Here is a 22,859-nt window from a genome sequence, read left to right as displayed (position 1 = left end):
TGTATGGATTCTGAAATATTTTTTTACGATAATTCAATATATCTGGATGTCGGAAACTATTGTTAGATGATATCTCGATTAGTGTAGGAATCGATTTCTATGCTACCGACTTAGTATTTGAACCTATGGAGTCGCACACATAAGTCAGACAAAGTAAGAAAAAATTGACCTATATTTATATGTCCAATTTGGAAGTACTTGACTTGATTGAATATATAAGCTAACTTGATTAAGAATTAAGTTATGGGTCAAATGAGATTGAAGAGTTGACTTTGTTTAGCTAGCACTACATATAAGGTTCAGATTTGATTCCGGAGATGAACAGTTTCTAATCTATAATCCATGGAGTATATGAAAGATTAAATTTAAATATAAATTAATTTTAGATTAGATCTGAATTAATTAGACTTAATTGGATCTAAAATCTAAGTTAAACATGGTACAAAAATCTTAAAGAGTTTGGGATCGACAGTCTTTCAAAATTATTTCAAACCAGCTTCGAATTGGATTCGAATCAGATTCGTTTTGAATGAGATATGAAAAATCCTACTTGTATTGGGATTTTTCTCTCATGTGGGCTGACCAACACCTAGAATGGTGCTGGTTTGGGGCATCCCATGTGAGTGAGGGAGTGGGTGTGAAGTGGTTGTCATAATTGATGGCAATTCTATCTCATATAAAAATCTTTTTTTCATAAGCATTAGACTGATTCAAATCAGATTTGAGTTAGGACTCCTATACTTATTGGGTCATGATATTCATCTATAAATAGAGAGAGTCTCTATCTATAGATGCATAGCAAATAAATCAGATTGAGAGAAGAGAGAAAGAGAGAGAGAGGCGTGAGAAGAGAGAAGCCCTTCTTCTTCTCCTTAGCCTCTCCCCTTTGGTGCCGCCCCTTCTCCCTTGGGTGTGGGTCCTCCTTGGGCGTCCCACCTGCTGGTGTGAGGTGTCACACCAGCACATCTCCTCCATCATTTGATTGGGTTATGAAGATTGAAGTTCATCTTGCTTTTCTGCGGCGTCTGGCATGCATGCGAAGTAGAGGGTCTGCACATCTAGACCTCTGTGAAGATTTATATCAGATTATTTGAGACTTGATCTTTGGTTCTACTATTAATTAGGTAAGGATTTGATCTTTATTCATGTAGACTAATAAAAATAAAATTTTGTTGCAACCTGGGTCATCCAAAGAGAAATAATTTTTCTTCCCTTCAATTGGTATCAGAGCATGTCTGAAATACATACATGTATAACTAAATTTTTAAAGATTAATTACATAAGTTATAACTGATATTTTTTATGAGATATTAAATCTAATTTAAATATATTTATATAAAATTTTTGATCTAATTTTGATTGGATTAGATGAGCCTAATCAATGGTTGATTAAGGTTGTTATAAGTTTGTTATAACAAAATTCTACTGTTGCTGAATTTTTGATGAAATAATAATATGAATTAAAATTTATTTTAAATTTATTTTAATAAAATTTTAATATTATTATTTTTATTATTAAGTAGAATTTATTTTAGATCTGAATTAGATCTATTTTGATGGATATTTAGATTTGAATCCTATTGAAATTCAGTACTGCATGAAAATAGATTTTACTAGAAATTTATTTCTTATGCATTCATGTTTGCATCTAATTAATTTTTTATATGATATCAAATCTAAAATTAATATTTTATAATCAATATAAGATATATTTTGGATATTATATAATACATATGATACATCAAATCTAATTAGATTAGATGAAGAACATAATTGATAAGATCAAGAACATGTTCATGATATAAAATAGTTTTATCAATAATTGCATGTTGATGTAATTATATATAAAATTAAATTTTAGATCTTAGTAGTCTAGTACTCAAATTGATGAGATCACTAGACCATTTGATTATAGGAGATTGAAGAGATTAATCTCTCTTTCACCTATTCGATGGGTTTCCTTATGATGTGCAGGGGTGTCATTGTGATCCAATTTTATGAAGAAAAAAAAATGAATAGATTTTTATATATTATTTTGATCATAAATATATTTAGATTAAATTAAAAATAATTTATGATTCATTATAATAGGATAAAATTCAGATATAAAATTATTTTAGAACAAAAATTATATGTTACATAAGATGTAATCGGTATTGATCTAAAAGTTATCATGATGCATGAGATATATGTATGAAGTTTAGATCATACCTATGTATGTTTAATTATTAAACATATTATAAAAATTTATTTTTATAGATTGAAACATATGGTATGCTTCACTTAAAATCTTGATAAAATAGTTCTATAGACTGAAACACATATTTCACACACTTAATTTTGAATTAAATTTGAATGATCTAGATTTCAGAATTGAAGATCATTAAGACACCACATAAAATGATGGGCAAAGAGTTAGTATGAATCAGGTCCTTCTAATGGGTTAGATCTAGAGTTAGAAACACATATGGACCAAGTAAAAAAATTGGTTAAATCTAATCAAGTGTTGAATTGGATTTGGTCAGTATTTCTCTAAATCAATCTCAATAGTTAAAGTTTGATCAAGTCCATGTGTTTGACCCTAATAAATGGACTATGATCATGGCTCCATGGTTGAGCTTGAATCTTCTGATGAACCAAATCAAAACTAATTAACCAGTTAGTGTCTAAGGTAAGTTTGACAGATTCGATCAAGTAGTTTTTAATTGAGAGCTATTCACCTAGATGTGTCTACGGTGAGTTAAGGGCACATCCCTCCCACTGATCTCACTTATCTGATCAACATGATAGATTATATTTTGATTAGATCACCAGTCGATCTGTGCAGACCCATGCCATTAAGGTGAATCAGTGTGACTGATTTAGGTGTCTTTAGACTAGCTTATGTCTAATCCTTTACATAACTTGGTGAAGTCAATGGGAAGATTTGCAGCTTGCAAGTCGACTTCTTCTCTTATTCTCAGATCAATGAAATCAAATTACTAAATTATTAAGTCCATAAAGTGATAAACTTATGAGATAACTTGGTCATTGCCTCCCATTAAGGTGCATGACAATGAGTACAATATTCCAAATTGGCATTGGAGGCACCATACGCCTGATGTCTATTATGTATTAAAATTATCATTCATCATATGACCATCATAATATACCTTCAGATCAATGCTCAGGTTGATCGAGCCACACTCAGACCTAGACATCCATTTGTTGGATGCACTTGGTGTGTCATGTTAATGGTTGGACCTAACCGAAATTTTCAGTAGAGGTGCCACACATCTACTGAAGGGATGCCTGGGGCAAAACCTAATTGCTAGAAGTTATTTGAAGAAGTAATTAGTTATAAACCTACTCTGGATGCACTAGGGTTAGCCGAGCCACACTCGGACCTGAATTCAGTACGTGTGGATTCTAGTACCTACTAAAGAATTAGCGTAATTTCTCGAATTGGAGGTAGAGGCTACCAATTTGCAAAAATAATAGGAGGACCTTTAGACTAAAGTCCATATATTTAGGATTAAAAATAATTTATATACTAATAGGCTTATATTTTTTCTTTCGGTTATGGCCAATACATTATCCCTCCGTTCGCTGTTGGACAGCGACAAACTCATCAGACCCAACTTCGATAGCTGGTATCAAAAGTTGAAGATCATCTTAGAGTACGAGAGGATTTTATACATCCTTACGGATGAGGCACCTAAAGAACCTACAGCCAATGCTCCTTGTGCTATGAGAGACACTTACATAAAGTGACTCAATGACTGCATGATTGTGCATTACATGATGAGGGTAGCTATGAATGATGAACTTAGCCATAAGTTCGAGGATGCATAGTCTAAGGAGATCTTTCAAATGTTGAATGAGTCCTTTGGTACCTCCAAGGATGCGAAGAGACACAAAATCTCTTACGCAGTGTTTAATGCCCGTATGCGAGAGGGAGCTTCAGTCACTGATCATGTACTGTACATAATTGAGCAGATTGAACACCTTAGTAAACTTGGCTTTTTGTTGCATGAACAGTTAGATAAGGATGCTATCCTCAATTTATTACCAAAATCCTACCTACCTTTTCTAAGTCATTATAGAATGACGAAGTCTGCAGTGAACTACCATGGTTTGTTAGGGTTACTGCAGAATTTTGAGAAGGATCACCAGCTCCAAAAGGAGTCAGTGAATTTAGTGAAAGGTTCATCTGCAGGGTGTCGATCCTCTAGGAGATGATAGAAAAAAAAAGATGCAAAAATCTCGTACTGTCGATCCTAAGCAGAGCAAACCATCAAAAGTTGACAAGAGCCAGGTAGAGTACTTCTTTTGTAAGAAGCTGGATCATTGAAAAAGAAATTATCCTGCTTATATAGCTATTCTTGATCCAAATGGGCCTAAGAACAAGAGAAAAAAGCAATCAGTTACTTCACAAGGTACTTATATGATAACTCCTTGTAATTTCTCTATTTGTGATACTACTAGCTGGGTATTGGTGAAGGAGGAGAAACATTTTCTCTGCGTAGGATCTTCCAGATTTCATCAAATTTGGGACGGAATGATTTAAAAAAAAAAAATTATCCTATATATTTCAGATCTAATTCTCTAGATCTAATTTTATTATCTGATATTTAAAATTTAAAATTAAATCTAAAACTATGATGAAAGAAAAAATACCTCAAGGGTAATCTGATTACCCTATAGATGATCTCTGCACAGCCTGAGGTTCTGATGTAGCCACGCAAGCGCCTGGCCTCTACTGATATTCACTCAGGTAGGATCTGGAACATCTTCTCCTCATGAATCTATGCTCTAAAAATCAGATCTTTATCTGATTTAAAAGTGCTTCAGAAATCCTTCTGAAGTTGGAGCAGCAGCCTGTCGAAGATGTCCTGCAGCTTTCTGTTCCAGGCGTCACCACGCCTTAGATCTCTACCAGATGGACGTCCAACTTTTTGGACGTGAAGAGGGGAAAAAGGAGAGCAGGAAGGATGTGGAGAAGAGGGTAGGGGGTGGCAGCTATTGAGTTTTTTGCATGTGGACACTCCACAAAAATCCTCCAATAAGCCCTCTTTAGTTTAAGACCCATATGTCAACTTTTGACAGATGTCCTAAAATGAAATTGGCAGATGCTAGAAATTAGCAGATGTTGTCTTAAATTCATCTCATGAATTAAGACAAGCCTTTTCTAAGTGGGACAAACTTCATTTAGACTAAGAGAAACCTTTCCAAGGTTCTCTGGATGAGTCAAATCATATTTGGCTCAATAGAGACAGAAAAGATTACACGAGGAGAAAGTTAGGCTCAATCATGTGCTAGCACGATTTTCTTGAACCTAATTGGATCTTATCCAAATCAATTGGGTTAGCCCAATTGATGACATTCAGATCCTAACTCTTGTTTGTGTGACCCAGTTAGGTTCAATTCTGTATGGTAATGAGACATGTCGTGATCTCATCATCGACATCATCGAAATTTTTACCAAAACTCTTCTGATTCAGACAATTAGAATGATTGATCATCAATATCATTCTAATTGCTCCTAAAATCCATCAATGATACCTAGCAGTATGTGGTGGCAACCCATCAGAACTGAAGATGAACCTCTCGGTGCAGCTACCTGTGTGATTGAGTTCCTCTATCATGAATCCCGACTGAATTAGGGTTAAGGTGAACTCGTCAAACCCAATATCAGTCATATGAGTTAATCGATCAATCCAAGTCCGATGTGAAATCTTAATGGAAAACTCTTTTCCATTATTTTACTCTACCATGGCCATGGGCTTAAAGACTCAATCTTTTGATCACCATAGGACTACTCCTCTCATCTACCGAGGTTGATAGATCCCATCTTGGTGCGACCTAGTTCCTACAATGAATATGCTCCAGCCAACATACATCTCAGGGTTCTGAATGGCTAGGAGATCGAGTTATGGTATAGTCAAACTATAACACACTCAAGATGAACTATCGATGCACCTCAGGTCAAAGAACTAGACACAACTACAGCATCGAGCTAGTCATCGACGAGAAGATAGACTTCCTTATGACTGCTCGAAGTGGTCATGCTCAGTACTCTCGTTCTCAATGAATACCTGTACTCTCGCTTTGGTGTCTCCACACCGTAGACTCAAGATACATCTACCCTAAGGAAGTGATCATACACCAACCTTCCAGATCGATCACCATCCTTGTGATGATCCTATGGTCAGGAGCTATTTATGAGTTAGTTATGTAAATTCATGCCTTAAATTTTCAACTCTTGAAAATATGAATTTACATTTCCACTAACTCAAAGGATGTATTACAGATACAATGTATACAATGTGATAGAAGAATAACCCTTTTATTTATTTATAGTCAAAATTATAAATTTGCCCTTAGATCTGTACAGGAATGTGTCAGCCGATCTGGCATCTAGGACACACATCTAACAAACTCCCACTTGACCTAATACCAATTGGCTACATATCTAAGTCTCATCTTCTCAAGATGGGCTTCGATCTTCTGTTGGCCTAATGGCTTAGTCAGTGGGTCAACCACATTATCTGTGGAGTTGACTCTCTTAACCTTGACATAACCCTTTTCAAGGTAATCATGGATCAGATGGAATCGTCGCTCGATGTGCTTGGACTTCTGGTGAGACCTTGGCTCTTTAGCTAGGGCTATGGCGCCATTATTATCGCAGTAAAGAGGTATGGCATCCGATGACATCACTCCAAGCTCTACGATAAATTTCTTGTACCAGAATGTCTCCTTCGCAACTTTCGATGCGGCAATGTACTTTGCCTCCATGGTGGAATCAACAATCACCGTCTACTTGAAACTCTTTCAGCTAACTGCACCACCATTGCAAATGAATAGACTCCCAGATGTCGACTTTCGATCATCTATATCAGACATAAAGTCTGAGTCTGTATATCCCTGAATCTGAAGTTCTCCATTCCCAAAGACTAGAAACATATCCTTAGTCCTTCTCAAGTACTTAAGGATATATTTCACAGAAGTCTAGTGCTTTTCATCTGGATTCGACTGATATCTGCTTGTGACACTCACATCATGGGCTATATTAGGTCATGTACATAGCATGGCATACATGAGGCTCCCTATTTTCGAAGCATAAGGGATCTTGCTCATGCGTTCAATCTCCTCAGGTGTGCTAGGGCACATCTTCTTGGAGAGATGAATGCTATGTCTAAAAGGTAATAAACCTCTTTTGGAGTTTTTCATGCTAAACCTTTTTAGCACCTCCTCTATGTACATTTTCTGTGAAAGTCCAAGCATCCTATTTGATCTATCTCTATAGACCTTAATACCCAGTATAAAGGATGCCTCTCCTAGATCTTTCATAGAGAACTCCTTAGACAACCATACTTTAACTGAGGTCAACATGAGAATGTCATTCCCAATTAGGAGGATGCCATCTATGTACAATACAAGGAAGACAATTGCGCTCCCACTGACCTTTTTGAACACACATGGTCCCTCCTCGTTCTTGATGAAACCAAACATTTTGATGACATCATTGAAACGAGTATTCCAACATCGAGATGCTTGCTTAAGTCCATAAATGGACCTTTGCAGCTTACAGATCTTGTGATCATCATCACTGGATTTGAAATCAAGCGACTGTTCCATATAGATATCTTTCTCAAGATGTCCATTTAAGAATACCGTTTTCACGTCCATCTGTCATATTTCATAATCAAAATAGGCTGCAACAGCAAGCAATGTGCGGATGGATTTTAGCATGGCTACGGGCGAAAAGGTATCCTAATAGTCAATGCCTTCACGCTGACTATAACCTTTTGCTAGAGCCTAGCCTTGAATGTCTCCACATTCTCATCTGTACCTATCTTTCTCTTGAAGATCCATTTACACCCAATAGGTACAATACCTTCAGGTGGATCTACCAAGGTCCAGATTTGATTTGAGTGCATCGAGTCAATTTCTAATCTCATTGCCTCTAACCATTTCTCGGAGTCGATATCTGATATCGCCTCATCATAGGTCTTGGGATCATCACCATGAACCCCATTTTTCATGAGGAACATTTCCTCTACATCCTCTTGTATGATACCTAAGTACCTTTCAGGAGGACGAAAAACCCTAGTCGATCTACGAGGTGGAAGAGATTGTGTTAGGACTGGTTCTGATTGATTAGGTTCCTCAAGATCTTTAGCTCGTTTCTCTTGGGAGACATTCTCCTTGAGCTTAATTATTTTTTCGATACCACTATCTTGAATAAACTATTTTTCAAGAAAAATAGTATTTCGACTCACAATCACATTGTGGTCTTCTAGAATATAAAAATAGTATCCTAATAACTCTTTAGGATATCCTATGAATCGAGCTCTAAAAGATCTGAACTCTAACTTGTCCGCCTGCTGTCTCTTGACATGAGCTAGACAACCCCAAATTCTAAAATGATTCAGACTTGACTTCTTACCATGCCATATCTCATATGGTGTGGTAGGAACGATTTTAGAGGGAACCCTATTCAATACATAAATTGCTGTCATAAGACAATGTCTCCAAAGAAATTCGAGGAGGTCCGTGAAGCTCATCATGGAATGGACCATATCTAATAGGATCCGATTTCTCCATTCTGAAACCCCGTTGAGTTGAGGCATTTCAGATGGAGTCCATTGAGAGACTATACCATTGTCCTTAAGATAGTTTAGGAACTCCCGACTAAGGTATTCATCTCCTCGATCTAATCGAAGAACCTTAATGGGCTTTCCTGTTTGTTTTTCTATCTCATATCTGAATTCTTCGAACCTTTCAAAAGCTTCAGACTTGTGTTTTATTAGAAACACATACCCATACCTAGACATATCATCGATAAAGGTAATGAAGTAGATGTAGTTGTCTCTAGCCGGCACATCAAATGGGCCGCACACATCCGTATGTACTAGGGCAAGTAGGTCTGTGGTCCTTTCCCCATATCCCACAAAAGGAAGCTTGGTCATTTTGCCTTAAAGGCATGATTCACAAACTGGATATGACTCGAAAGTCAACGGACTCAATAGTCCAGATTTCTCCAATTTGTTAACCTTGTCTTCCGCTATATGACCTAGCCTTAGGTGCCACAGATACCTATCATTTAGACTATCCCTAGGCCTTTTAATTCCTATGACATTCACATTTTGCTCAATATTAAATACAGATACATCAATATGTAGCTGATAGAGATCGTTAATAAGAAAACTATCTGCAACTTTATTATTTTCATAAAAAATATTACAATGGTCCTTATGAAAGCTAATCACATAGCCTTCTTGTGCTAAACATGAAACAGAAATTAAATTTCTGCTTGCTGCAGGCACATAATAACAGTCTCTTAAAACTAAATCTAATTCTAACGGTAATCGCAGAGGGTAGGTTCCCACGGCCACGACAGCAACTCTTGCTCCGTTCTCGATGCGTAGGATCATCTTCCTATCCCTTAGCCTCCTGCTCTCCTCAAGACCCTAGAACCAGAGTCAAGCACCCAACTGGATGTAGAAGAAACCGTAAGATTAGATTCTAAAATGAGCATACCTCCAGAAGGACCATCCTTCTTATTCTTTAGGTACTGAGGACAGTTCCGCTTCCTCTTCTTCCCATCCACCTTCTGCTTCTTTGTAGACTTCTTTTCCTTTCCAAAAGACTTTCTCTTAGAAGAAGTCTGCTCCACAGTAAGAACTGAGCCTTTTAAACCCTTCATAGAAAGCTCAGCCGTAACCAGCATGTTCATTAACTCGGCCAAGGTACACTGCATCTTATGCATATGAAAGTTCATGATGAACTGACCATATGCATCGGACAAGGACTGAAGGATCACATCAATCTGAAAATCTTTATCTAAGATGATACCGAGCTTCTCAAGCTCCTCAAGATCCTTGATCATTGTCAAACAATGATCTTAGACTGACTGCCCATCACGCATCTTGGCCTTAAAAAGTCTTTGATAGACTTGATACTTGGCCGCACGACTTTGTTCACCAAACAACACTTGTAGGTGAGCCAACATTTGGTGGGTAGTCAAAATGTTCTCATGTTGGTACTGCAAGTCATCAGACATTGCACCCAACATGTAGTACCTTGCTTTGTTATCATCATCCATCCACTTTTCTAGAGACGCTCCTTGTTCAGCAGTTGGACGTGCTGGTATGGCAGGTGGGTTCTGGTCCAAGACATGAATCAATTTTTTGGAACCCAGAATAATTCTGTAGTTCCTCAACCAGTCCTTGAAATTGGGTCCAGTCAGTCTATGGGTGTCTAGAATTTTGGTCAAGGGGTTTGAGGTAGACATGTTTCCTGTAGAGAGTCAAAAGTTTCTAGTTAGATTTTATAATCAGACTCAATCAATTTATTTAGGATTTTTATTTTTAAACAAATTAGGCTCCCACTATTTTCTCAGATCCCTACACTCCCTTGGTAGAGATGTGAAAATCTCCGTGATCAGTAATTTTTAGTGGGTGGTGCGGTCTCACTGACTGGCTCACCACCTCACCTAATAGTTATTGATGATGGGTCAACCGATGAGTGGACAACTCTTATCCAATGATTCTCTAATCATGGTGCACCCAAAATTTGGTCTCTAATTCATGAAGCTTACCGTGTCTGGGATATTGCTCCAATCCTTAGTTAAGTCAAACCCACCATTTGCACGAACTAGATTCCTGATTGGGTCCCTCACCGTATCCGAAATATTGAGCCCAACCCATCCTCTAATCTGTAGCATCCAATGCCTAATGGACATGGCTGCGTCTTCCCGATGCAACTGAGCCACTATAACCAGTCGAGAACAATCAATCCCGAGAAGGGCCTGCACATCCACAATGGTGAAAGATCTAGACTTAATATTTTCTTAGGGAGATTTATTTAGGTCTCATTAAACTTGACTTGATATAGTCATAACAATTATAACTAACCTAGTGGCATGGGTTAGCTCGAATTGTTAGCCACCTCTAATCAGAACTGAGTCGACACATATGGCTAGGTAAGTGAGATCGATGGGAGGGATATGCCATTAACTCGATAAGAACGCATTCGAGTCGAGTAGCTCTCAATTAAAAATCAGTCGATCACATCTACCCAACTTACCTTAGATACCAAATTATCGAACCAGAACTAATTGGGTTAGCCTACAATCTAGGCTCTAACCACTGAGCCAAATTAGGTCTTAACTTGATTGAGTCACATCTAAATGTGATTCGATCTTGACCCAGACTTAATCCTATTAGACTGGTCAATTATTAGCTTTCATGATCCCACCTAACCAACTTTTGATTCGGTTTGATCAACAGCTAGATCTTATTGAGCTACCCAAGCCCGAACCCAATTTTATGAAAATGTCTTAGATCTGAAATTCTCAATTTTAGACCTAACTTAATTTCATAAGCTTAATTCATTAATTAAGTTTGGGTTCATAAATAAAGCATGTAAAATAAATCCTAGGGTTTCAGGATCTAGGGTTTTGCAGAAAAGTAAGTTTTGATTTCTGATTAAGGATGAACGTGCGGCACCCCTACACGTCATATGAACATCCCACTGAATGAAAAGAGAAGGTCTTAAAATTTTACTTTATTCTTATGATCAGACGGCCATGAGGAACACCTTAATCAGAAATATAAATTTAACTACAAAACTAGTTAGATCTAAATTAACATATCACATATACAATTTAAGATCTAACTAATACATGCTTTGCATACATCTCATGTATCAAAAATTAATCTAATTAATATGCTTTCAAATCTGATACATCACATATAATATCTAAAAAATAAAATTTAAATTAAACTATTAAAAATAAAAACTATTCTAGACAAGTTACTAGAACAATTCTACAACTAGTCTAGGCATGCAACAGATCAATTTTATAAAATAATTAAAATTTTATTTTCTATTTTTAAATCTGATTATAACAATTATAACATCAAAAAAATAAATAATAAATTATATTTAATACATATTTTGATCTTATTAAAATATAAAACTTAAGACTATTCATGGATTCAATTAATCCTAGTCTAGTCATGCATCTTATGCATGTTAGATCTTCTTAGATTTAATTTTAAATATTTTAATTTTAGATCCTATCACATCTGATGTGACATCTGAAATCTTTAATATTAAATAAATAAAAATTAAAATCAGATCTAAAATAGATCTAAAATAGAGCCAACAACCTGGCTCTGATACCACTTGAAGGAGGAGAAAAGTTTTCTCCGCATAGGATCTTCCAGATTTCATCAAATCTGGGGCGGAATGATTTAAAAAAAAAAAATTATCCTATATATTTTAGATCTAATTCTCTAGATCTAATTTTATTATCTGATATTTAAATTTTAAAATTAAATCTAAAACTATGATGAAAGAAGAAATACCTCAAGGGTAATCTGATTATCCTATAAATGATCTCTGCACAGCCTGAGGTTCTGATATAGCCACGCAAGCGCCTGGCCTCTACCGATATCCACTCAGACAGAATCTGGAATATCTTCTCCTCATGAATCTATTCTCCAAAAATTAGATCTTTATCTGATTTAAAAGTGCTTCAGAACTCCTTCTGAAGTTGGAGCAGCAGCCTGTCGAAGATGTCCTGCAACCTTTTATTCCAGGCATCACCACGCCTTAGATCTCTGCCAGATGGACGTCCAACTTTTTGGACATGAAGAGGGGAGGAAGGAGAGTAAGGAGAATGTGGAGAAGAGGATAGGGGGTGGCAGCTATTGGGTTTTGTGCATGTGGACACTCTTCAAAAATCCTCCAATAAGCCCTCTTTAGTTTAAGACCCATATGTCAACTTTTGATAGATGTCTTAAAATGAAATTGGCAGATGCTAGAAATTAGTAGGTGCTGTCTTAAATTCATCTCATAAATTAAGACAAGCCTTTTCTGAGCTGGACAAGCTTCATTTAGACTGAGAGAAATCTTTTCAAGATTCTCTGGATGAGTCAAATCATATTTAGCTTAGTAGAGATAGAAAAGATTACACGAGGAGAAAGTTAGGCTCAATCGTGTGCTAGCACGATTTCCTTGAACCTAATTGGATCTTATCCAAATCAATTGGGTTAGCCCAATTGATGACATCTAGATCCTAACCCTTGTTTGTGTGACCCAGTTAGGTTCAATTCTGTATGGTAATGAGATATGTCGTGATCTCATCATCGACATCATTGAAACTCCTTTCGATGGACCAGAACTCTTCTGATTCAGACAATTAGAATGATCGATCATTAATATCATTCTAATTGCTCCCAAAATCTACCAGTGACACCTAACAGTATGTGGTGGCAACCCATCAGAACTGAAGATGAACCTCTCGATGTAGCTACTTGTGTGATTGAGTTCCTCTATCATGAGTCCCGATTAAATTAGGGTTAAGGTGAACTCGTCAAACCCAACATCAGTCATATGAGTTAATCGATCGATCCGAGTCTGATGTGAAACCTTAATAAAAAAATTTTTTCTATTATTTCACTCTGCCATGGCCATGGGCTTAAGGACTCAATCTTTTGATCACCATAGGACTACTCCTCTCATCTACCGAGGTTGATAGATCCCATCTTGGTGCGACCTAGTTCCTACAATGAATATGCTACAGCCAACATACACCTCAGGGTTTTGAATGGCTAGGAGATCATGTTATGGTGTAGTCAAACTATAACACACTTAAGGTGAACTGTCGATGTATCTCAGGTTAAAGAACTAGACACACAACTGCAGCATCGAGCTAGTCATCGACGAGAAGGTAGACTTCCTTATGACTGCTCGAAGTGGTCACGCTCAATACTCTCATTCTTAATGAATACCTGTACTCTCACTCCGATGTCTCCACACCATAGACCCAAGATACATCTACCCTAAGGAAGCGATCGTACACCAACCTTCTGGATCGATCACCATCTTCATGATGATCCTATGGTCAGGAGCTGTTTATGAGTTAGTTGTATAAATTCATGCCTTAAACTTTTAACTCTTGAAAATATGAATTTACATTTCCACTAACTCAAAGGATGTATCACAGACACAATATTCACAATGTGATAGAAGAATAACTCTTTTATTCATTTATAGTCAAAATTACAAATTTGCCCTTAGATCTGTACAGAAATGTGTCAGCCGATCTGGCATCTAGGGCACACATCTAACAATTGGATACCGAAAGTCTTATTAATATATGCAATTCATTGCAAGGACTGTAGGTAAGTAGGAAGTTTTGAGAGGGCGAGCGGTTCCTTAACATTGGAGATGGAAGTCTTATTCTAATTCTGGTCTTGAAAACTTTGCAGCTTGTCTTTGAGTCTAGTAGTGTCATGTTAGATGATTGTCATTATTATCTTTCCTTTTTTTTGAATATCATCTCTGTAGGCCTTTTAGCCAAACTTGGTTATAAGTTTATAATAAAAGATGATTTTTGTGATATCATTATGAATGATACTAGAATTATACGTAGATAATCAAAACATGGCATATACATAATATCACAGCCTGTTAGTGTAATGTACACAACCAGTAAATACCCTAAGTTAGATAATGTCAGTGAATCCTATCTTTGGCATTGTAGGCTTGGTCATGTGAACAAGAATAGGATTGACAGGTTGATCAAGAAACGTGTTCTTGAGATAGATGATTGTGAATCATTACCAACTTGCGAATCCTATTTACTTGAAAAAATGACTAAGTCACCTTTTAAGTGAAAAAGGTGAAAGAGCCAGTGATATCCTAGGTCTAATACATACTGATATATGTGGTCCTATGAACATAAGTGCCAGAGGAAGATACTACTACTTCATTACATTTACAGATGATCTATTGAGGTATGGGTATGTCTATCTTATAAAGCATAAGTCTGAATCATTTAAAATATTCAAATGATTTTGTGCTGAAGTAGAAAAATAGATTGGAAAGAGTATTAAGATCCTTTGGTCAGATCGAGGAGGTGAATACCTCACTAGTAAATTTTTGACATATCTGAAAGAGAATGTAATTTTCTCACAATGGATCCCTCCTAGAGCACCATAACATAACGAGATATCGGAGAGGAGGAATCAAACCTTGTTAGACATGGTCTGATCCATGATGGGCTTTGTGAGTCTGCCAATCTCTTTTCGGAGATATGCTCTAGAAACTGCTTGCTACATTTTCAATAAGGTGTCCAACAAGTCTGTCGATAAAACTCCATATGAGATATAGATTGAACGTAAGTTGGTGCTCTCACACCTTAAGGTCTGGGGGTGTTCAGTATATATCAAGCATTTAAAGATAGATAAGCTTGGATCGAAGTTCGATAGATATTTATTTTTAGGATATTTAAAGGAAACTAAAGGATACTACTTCTACCTCACCGCAGAACAAAAGGTGTTTGTCAGCAGTCGGATAGTCTTTTTGAAAAAGGAGTTCTTTGGTGAAGGAGCTAATGCCTATAAAATTGAACTTGATGAAGTTGATGAGGTAGAAGGACCGACACACACAGAATTAGATTTGATTGGTGAATTGAATCCAGAGCCAGTAGAGGCACCATTGAGGAGATCTGATAGAGTACCGCATCAGTCGGATAGATATTATAATTTTTTGATCCGAGATGATGATCTCATTGATCTTGATGAGAACGATGAAGATCCGATCACCTATATAGAGGCCATGCAAAAGCTCGACTCTCATAAATGGATTGAGGCCATGAAGTCTGAAATAGAGTCCATGGAGATCAATGGTGTATGGACACTAGTTGATCCATCCAAAGGGATAAAATCCAAAGGGTGTAAATAGATTTTCAAGAAAAAAAAAGAAGCAGGCAGAAGGTAGAGACCTATAAAGTCCATCTAGTTACGAAGGGTTACCGTCAGTGTTATGGTATTAACTATGATGAGATGTTCTCTCCTGTGGCAATGCTCAAGTCCATCCGGATTATGTTTGCTATCGCTGCATACTTAGATTATGAGTTCTGATAGATGGATGTCAAAACTACTTTCCTTAATGGGGAGCTAGAAAAAGAAGTATATATGATACAACCTGAAGGGTTCACATCCACAGATGAGTTGAAAGTGTGTAAGTTGAAAATGTCTATTTATGGACTTAAGCAGGTATCTAGAAGTTAGAACATACATTTTAATAAGGTGATCAAAATGTATGGCTTCATTAGGAATAAAGAAAAGCCTTGTATCTACAAGTGGGCTTTCGATTCTGTAGTCATCTTTCTTGTGCTATATGTGGATGACATACTATTACTAGGAAATGACATCCCAACTTTACAGAGTGTGAAGCTATGGTTATCATCACAGTTCTTCATGAAGGACTTGAGAGAAAAAATTCTACATCTTTGGGATGAAGATCTATAGGGATAAATCTAGAAGGTTGCTTGGATTGTCCCAATCCACGTACATTGATACCTTATTGAAGCGGTTCAACATGGATAATTCCAAGAAAAGCTATCTTTCAATAAGCCATAGAATTACTCTTTCCAAGAAAGATTGTCTGACAACTCCTGAGGAGAGAGAGTGCATGAGTAGAATACCATATGCTTCAACAATGAGATCTATCATGTATGCTATGACATGTACGAGACCGAATGTGGCCTATTTATTAGGGATAGTGAGTAGGTACCAGTCTGATCAGGGTGAGAAGCATTGGAAGATTACGAAAGTAATTCTAAGTATTTGAGAAATACTAAAGATCAATGGCTTATCTATGGAAACACTAACTTAAAATTTATGGGATATACTGATTTCAATTTTCAGTCAGATTGTGATGATAACAGAAGCATGTCGGGCTACGTATTTACCTTGAATGGAGAATCTGTTTGCTGGAAGAGTTTCAAACAACATACTATGACCAATTCTGTATACGAAGCAGAATACAATGCTGTATCAGATGCTGCAAAATATTCTTCACCTCTATCACCTGGTGCGAGAGATCATGAATCGAGGTGACGTTGAGCTTCAAACGATCAACAGAAAGGAGAACTTAGCCAAACCCTTCAATAAGACTCTCAAGATTAAAGAGTTTGATGACTTGAAAGATAAGTATAAGATACTGCTCCACTTGGCTTTAGTCCAAGTGAGAGTTGTTGGAAATTATATCCTAAGATCAATCATGTGACGATTGAGTTTGTCTTTGTATATGAATTATTGATTATTGAATAAAAATTATTCTGATATTTTTCATCACAAAGTAACATCTTCCTTGAACTCTTGTATTGCGATGAAGTCTTTAGAACTATGCTAGTATAAGATAAAGAGAGAATTTATCGTATAGTTTTTAAACATGTTCGCGATCAAATGATACATCATTACAGGACGATGATGTTTATCGAGTGAAGGTTGTTGTGTGCCATATAGGTTGGTTATCCTCTTAATCAAAGCGTGCGATGATATTGATATGGCATACAGATGAGATGTAGGAGTACATCATCACTAAATAAGTGACTCACCTGCTGAGCATTCTACTATCAAGAGCTACTCGTAAAATATATGGGTATAAGTATCCTTCAGATCTGAGATCACTATAGTGACTTGCAAACAACTCACTGTGCTTCGGTGCCAGACTATCTGGATTTTTAAAGTAGTGATGGAAGGCTACTGGGTACAGTCAAGTACTTATGAAGTCTATGTATGGATCAAGATGAGATTGATCCCTCCAAATTATTGGAGTTGATATATCACTGTATTTCAATTTAGCAAAGCCTTGGCCAGGATAATCCATGAGATAAATTTGAAAGGTTGAAATACAATGTGGATCAAGCAATCTCGATTGACAGTTAACCTGAGATCATCCTAGTGTTGGAAAATATGTCCCAAAAGCCAATCGTCAGCCTGTTGACGGTTGAGCAACCTTGTATTGTAATTGATTTGTTAATAAATAAAATATATTTTTGGTATTTTCATCATAAGTTTTCATCTTCTAATGAACTCCATTGTTGTGATGAAATCCTTAGGACTATTTAGATTCAATAAAGAGAGGATTTATCGATTAGTCCTTAAAAACTGTTCACGACCAAATGATAGGTTGTTAATAAGGATGATAGCTTCTATCGAGCATAAGTTGCTGTAGGCCATATGGGTTGGTTGTCCTCTTAACCAAGGAGTATGGAGATATAGGTGAGATATAAGGGTACATCATCATTGAACATAACCAACTCCAGAGTATTCTACTGTCGAGAATGTCTCTGATGGGATATAGGTATAAGTGTCCTTTAGACCTGAGATCACCTCAGTGACTTGCAAGCAACTCACTATGCTTTGGTACTGAACTAACTAAATTTTTAATTCAGTGACGGAAGGCTTCTGGGCACAGTCAAGTACTTGTGAAGTCAAAGTGTGATCAACATGGGATTGACCACTCCAAGAGTTGGAGAAGAATGAGTCGCTGTATTTCAATTTAGCAAAACCTTCGCTAGGATAATCCATCAGATAGATTTGATATTTTAAAATATAATATGGACAACCTGATCAGAGTTGACAGTTGAACTTTGAGGTATCCTATGAGCATTTTGGTCAAGGAGATGAATTATATGAAAACTATATCCGCATGGGTTCTAAGGATGTTGTTCTATACATTCGATCTATCCAACCATCGGGTACCATTGTTAATGGTCATTTCGATCTGATCGGATGGTTGATCAATGATTAAGAATCATTCTAGGGTTAAACGATCAATACGATTGACATTTAACCTAGTGCAAGTGTTACAGGAGGATCGATTAGCAATTCAATTACTAATTGACTTAATTTGATTAAGTCAATGGGTTGAGATTAAGTCTAATTGAATATGTTTAATTAGATTTAGTTTGGGCTTAATTGGATCAAGTTCAATTGGTTTATTGGATAAGCCAAGTGCAAGAAAAAACTAGTCCTAGTCCAATTAGGACTTAGGTCAACCTAATTTCTAATTCGATTAGAAAATTAAATCAGATTTAAATCTAATTCAATCTGATTAAATTAGATTCTTAATTAGATTAAGATCTATTTTAATTAGATTGATTTGGTTTTGGTATGATTTGGTTTGAGAAACCAAATTTGAACAAGTCATAGATTGAATCCTAGTAAGACTAGGATTCCACCTTGCGCTACCTTAGCCCCCCATGCTTACTCTCTCTTATTTTGTGCAACAAAACCTTCTCTCCTAGGCCTTCATACATGCCTAAAGCTTTTCACTCTTTCTCTCTTACATGAAATGTGGTTGTGGACCAAGTCAAAGTAGGAATTAGTTTGGATTTCAAATTCTATGAGATAGAATTTTAGGAAACCAAAACTCTTTCCTTGTGGCACTGATTTTATCCAAATTTTTTTGAAGATTTTTGTAACTTTTATGGTACATATTGTGTGCCCGTTGCTTATGGTCCATGGTAGAAAAAGAAGGAGAGGGAGCCTATGAATTGGGCACCCCTTGTCTTGCCCTATTTCGATTTTCCTTGACTAGGTATTTGACCTAGATAAGGATTCTTCATATCTCATTATTTAAGATGAATTTCTTCTTGAGATTTTTTTGAATTATAGAGAATTGAATGACCTTTGGGGTGTGTGAAAATCAGGGAGAAAAAATGTTAGGGTGTAGAGATATAATAGATACAAAACTAAGTATCTGGGTGAGAGCAAAGAGAAGAAGAAGAGGGTCTTCTTCTAGGGTTGCTGAGTTCACCTCTTTCCTTCCTCCATCTATGAGTTTTCTGAGAGTGTCTTATATCTAAAACTTTTTCTCCTACTTCTCATCTTTGAAAGAGTTTAAATCAAGAAGAATGAGACATCTAATCGACCATCGAAGAAGGATCAGCACAGTACTAGCATACTGTGCTGATTTTCTGAACCAGAACTTCTGATCGTGATTCGTGGGCTCGTGTGGATGCCTCCTAGAGGCCGGATGCATGTGTGGCTTGCAATATCATCTTCAAACTCAGATCAACAAAGTTAGAACATCTAACTTGTAAGGTAAAAGATCTGATTTATTATATTTTACATACATTATATGTAGTATAGAAACATATTGATATGATCAACATGTAGTTCTTGCTCTTTATATTTTAATTTTTGATTTAATATCATGTAATAATCATGTATAGGATCTTAGATCTAGAGATTCTCTAGTTTTATAAGATAAATTTTGATTTATTTTAGTCTTCCGCTGCCTGATCTTGAAAAAGTTTCAAGATCTAATCCTGAAACTTTAGATCTGATTCCTTCAAATGGTATTAGAGCCTAGATTATTTATTATATGATTATTTATACATACTTAGATTATTTCTTAAATTAGATATAATTTATAATCTGATTGTTAAATCTAAAATTAAAATTTTTAGATAAATCACGAACTGTAGGTTGTCCTGCTGTAAGGTTTACCCCTTACAGTGCAAAGGTTGTCCTAGTTCGTGTAGATCTATCTTTAATCATAAATTTGTTAGATGTGATATAGATTAAATTTATAATTTATTATATTTAAAAAGTATTTAAATCTAAAATAAATTTTTTTTGTTAATAATTTTCGCATAAAGAACCATCATATATTTGTTTGAGAAATTTGCGCAGTTTAAAGTTGAAATTGTTTCAATTACATGAACCTGTTTAGATTAGATCTAAAGTAGTTTCATGCTTATTTCACTTGCATTTTGATTATGAATCAAACATGCAACTTGGTTGGTAGAATCATGTTATAAAAATATTTTATAAATATGAAAATTATTTTCAAAAAGCCGAATCCTATCCCTAACCCTCAGCCCAAAACTTAATTGAGAATTAAGAAGTTGTTTGATTAGGTTCTAGAATTGTGAGTTGAAGAACCTAAGACACAAACCATAACACATTGGGTTAATGGGTTAGTAGAAATTAGGTCCGTTAATTGGGTTAGACCTAAGGTTAGATTAAAGATGGACTTAATTAGAGAATTGGCTAAATTTAATTAATTGTTGTCTTAGATTAGGTCAAGGATTCTCTAGATCCATTACAATAGCTATAGTTGGTCAAGTCCATGTCTTTAACGAGAACCAAATGGACTTGATTCTTGGCTAAGCGGTCTAGCACGAACTATTTGGTTGATCTAATCGAAACTAATTAAACCAATTAGTGTCTAAGATAAACCAGACCGATGGTTTTTAATTGGCAGCCCGCTTACCTGACTATTTCTGATGGTGTCTAAGGCAAGCTTTGACAGACCCTCCCACCGATCGAACATATCTGGCCTCTTGATGAAATTATATTTTGATCGGATCACTTGACTATTCGAGCTGACCCATGTCAGCTAGGTAAATCAGTGTGACTGATTTAGGTGTTCCTAGACTAGCCCTTTTAATGGTCTCCCTTAAGCTGACTTGGTGAAGCCAGTGGGAGGATCATGATAAGCTGGTTCATCTGACCTCCTCCTCTCAATTAATTAAATCTTTTAAAATTATTAAGTTCTTAAAATAAAATAGGTATGGTGATAACTAAATCATAGCCTCCCATTAAGTGGATGATAATGGGTCCATCAGTTGGATAATCATTGGAGGCCCAAAAGTCTGGTGCTTATCGACTGATGGAATTGTCATTCGTAATATGATTTCTTGACTGTATCTTTCTAAATGGTGGTTAGGTTAGCCAACTAAAGTTGGGCCTAATCATTCATTGGCTAGATGGGCCAAGTATGGTCATGTTAATGGTTGGACCAAACCAGACCTTTTCAGTGGAGGCCCAAACCTACTAATTAGGGACTGGGGCAAAATTAAAATTACTAAAACTTATTTTGAGAAATAATTGGTCATGAACCTACCCTTAGATGTACATGGGTTGGCCAACCAAAGTTAGGCTTGTGTGCAGTCTAAGTGGATTCTAGTACCCACTAAGGAATTAGGGTAATTCCTCGAATTGGAGGTAGAGGCTACCAATTCGAATAAAATAGTTAGAGAAATCTTTTGATTAAAGTCCAAATCTTTAGGTTTAATGAATCAATTACTAATTAGGTTATGGTTTTTCTTTATGCAGATATGGCCACTTTCCTATCGCTTCGATCATTGTTGGACAATGATAATTTGGTGGGATCCAATTTTGATAGCTGGTACCGAAAGTTGAAGATAGTCCTGGAGCATGAACGGATCCTATATATGATAATGGATCCTGTACCTGAGGAACCAACTGCCAATGCACGTGGAACAGTCAGAGACACTTATCAAAAGTGACTCAGTGACCGGACCACAGTACGCTGCATCATGCTGGCTGCCATGAGCAATGAGTTCAGTCGCAGATTTGAGATGGCTCAGCCAAAGGACATGCTTCAAGTGTTGAAGGATGCTTTTGGCACACCCGATGATGTGGAGAGACAGAAGACTAGTTGTGCCATCTTCAACGTCAAAATGCAGGATGGTGCCTCTGTCACTGATCATATATTGTACATGATTGAGCTGATGGAGCGTTTGAGCAAACTCGACTTTTTGCATGAGCAGCTTGGGAAAGATGCAATACTGAACTCACTGCCTAAGTCTTATCTCCCATTCCTCACTCATTATAGAATGACAAAGTCTGAAATAAACTATCACGGGTTACTGGGGTTGCTTCAAAACTTTGAGAAGGATCACCAACTCGACAAGGAGTCGGTGAACTTAGTGGGAGGTTCGTCTTCTGATTCTCGACCTTTTGAGAAAGGAAAGAAGAACAAGAAGAAGAAAGTGAAGAAGTTTTAAGTTCAGGCTGGGACATCAGTGCAGGGCCAGACCAGAAAGATCAAGCCCGATAAGAGTCAAACTGAATGCTTCTTTTGCAAGAAGTGGAGGCACTGGAAGAGGAACTGTCTTCAGTACATTGCCTCCCTGGATCCGAACAGGCAGAGAAAGAAGCAAGCTGTTGCTGGGCAAGGTATTTATATGATAACTCCTTGCAATTTCTCTATTTGTGATATAACTGATTGGGTATTGGATACCGATAGCC

This window comes from Elaeis guineensis, chromosome 5 (genome assembly GCF_000442705.2).
Source record: "Elaeis guineensis isolate ETL-2024a chromosome 5, EG11, whole genome shotgun sequence".
NCBI classification, from domain to species: Eukaryota; Viridiplantae; Streptophyta; class Magnoliopsida; order Arecales; family Arecaceae; genus Elaeis; species Elaeis guineensis.
Note: the sequence above shows the minus strand (reverse complement) of the source record.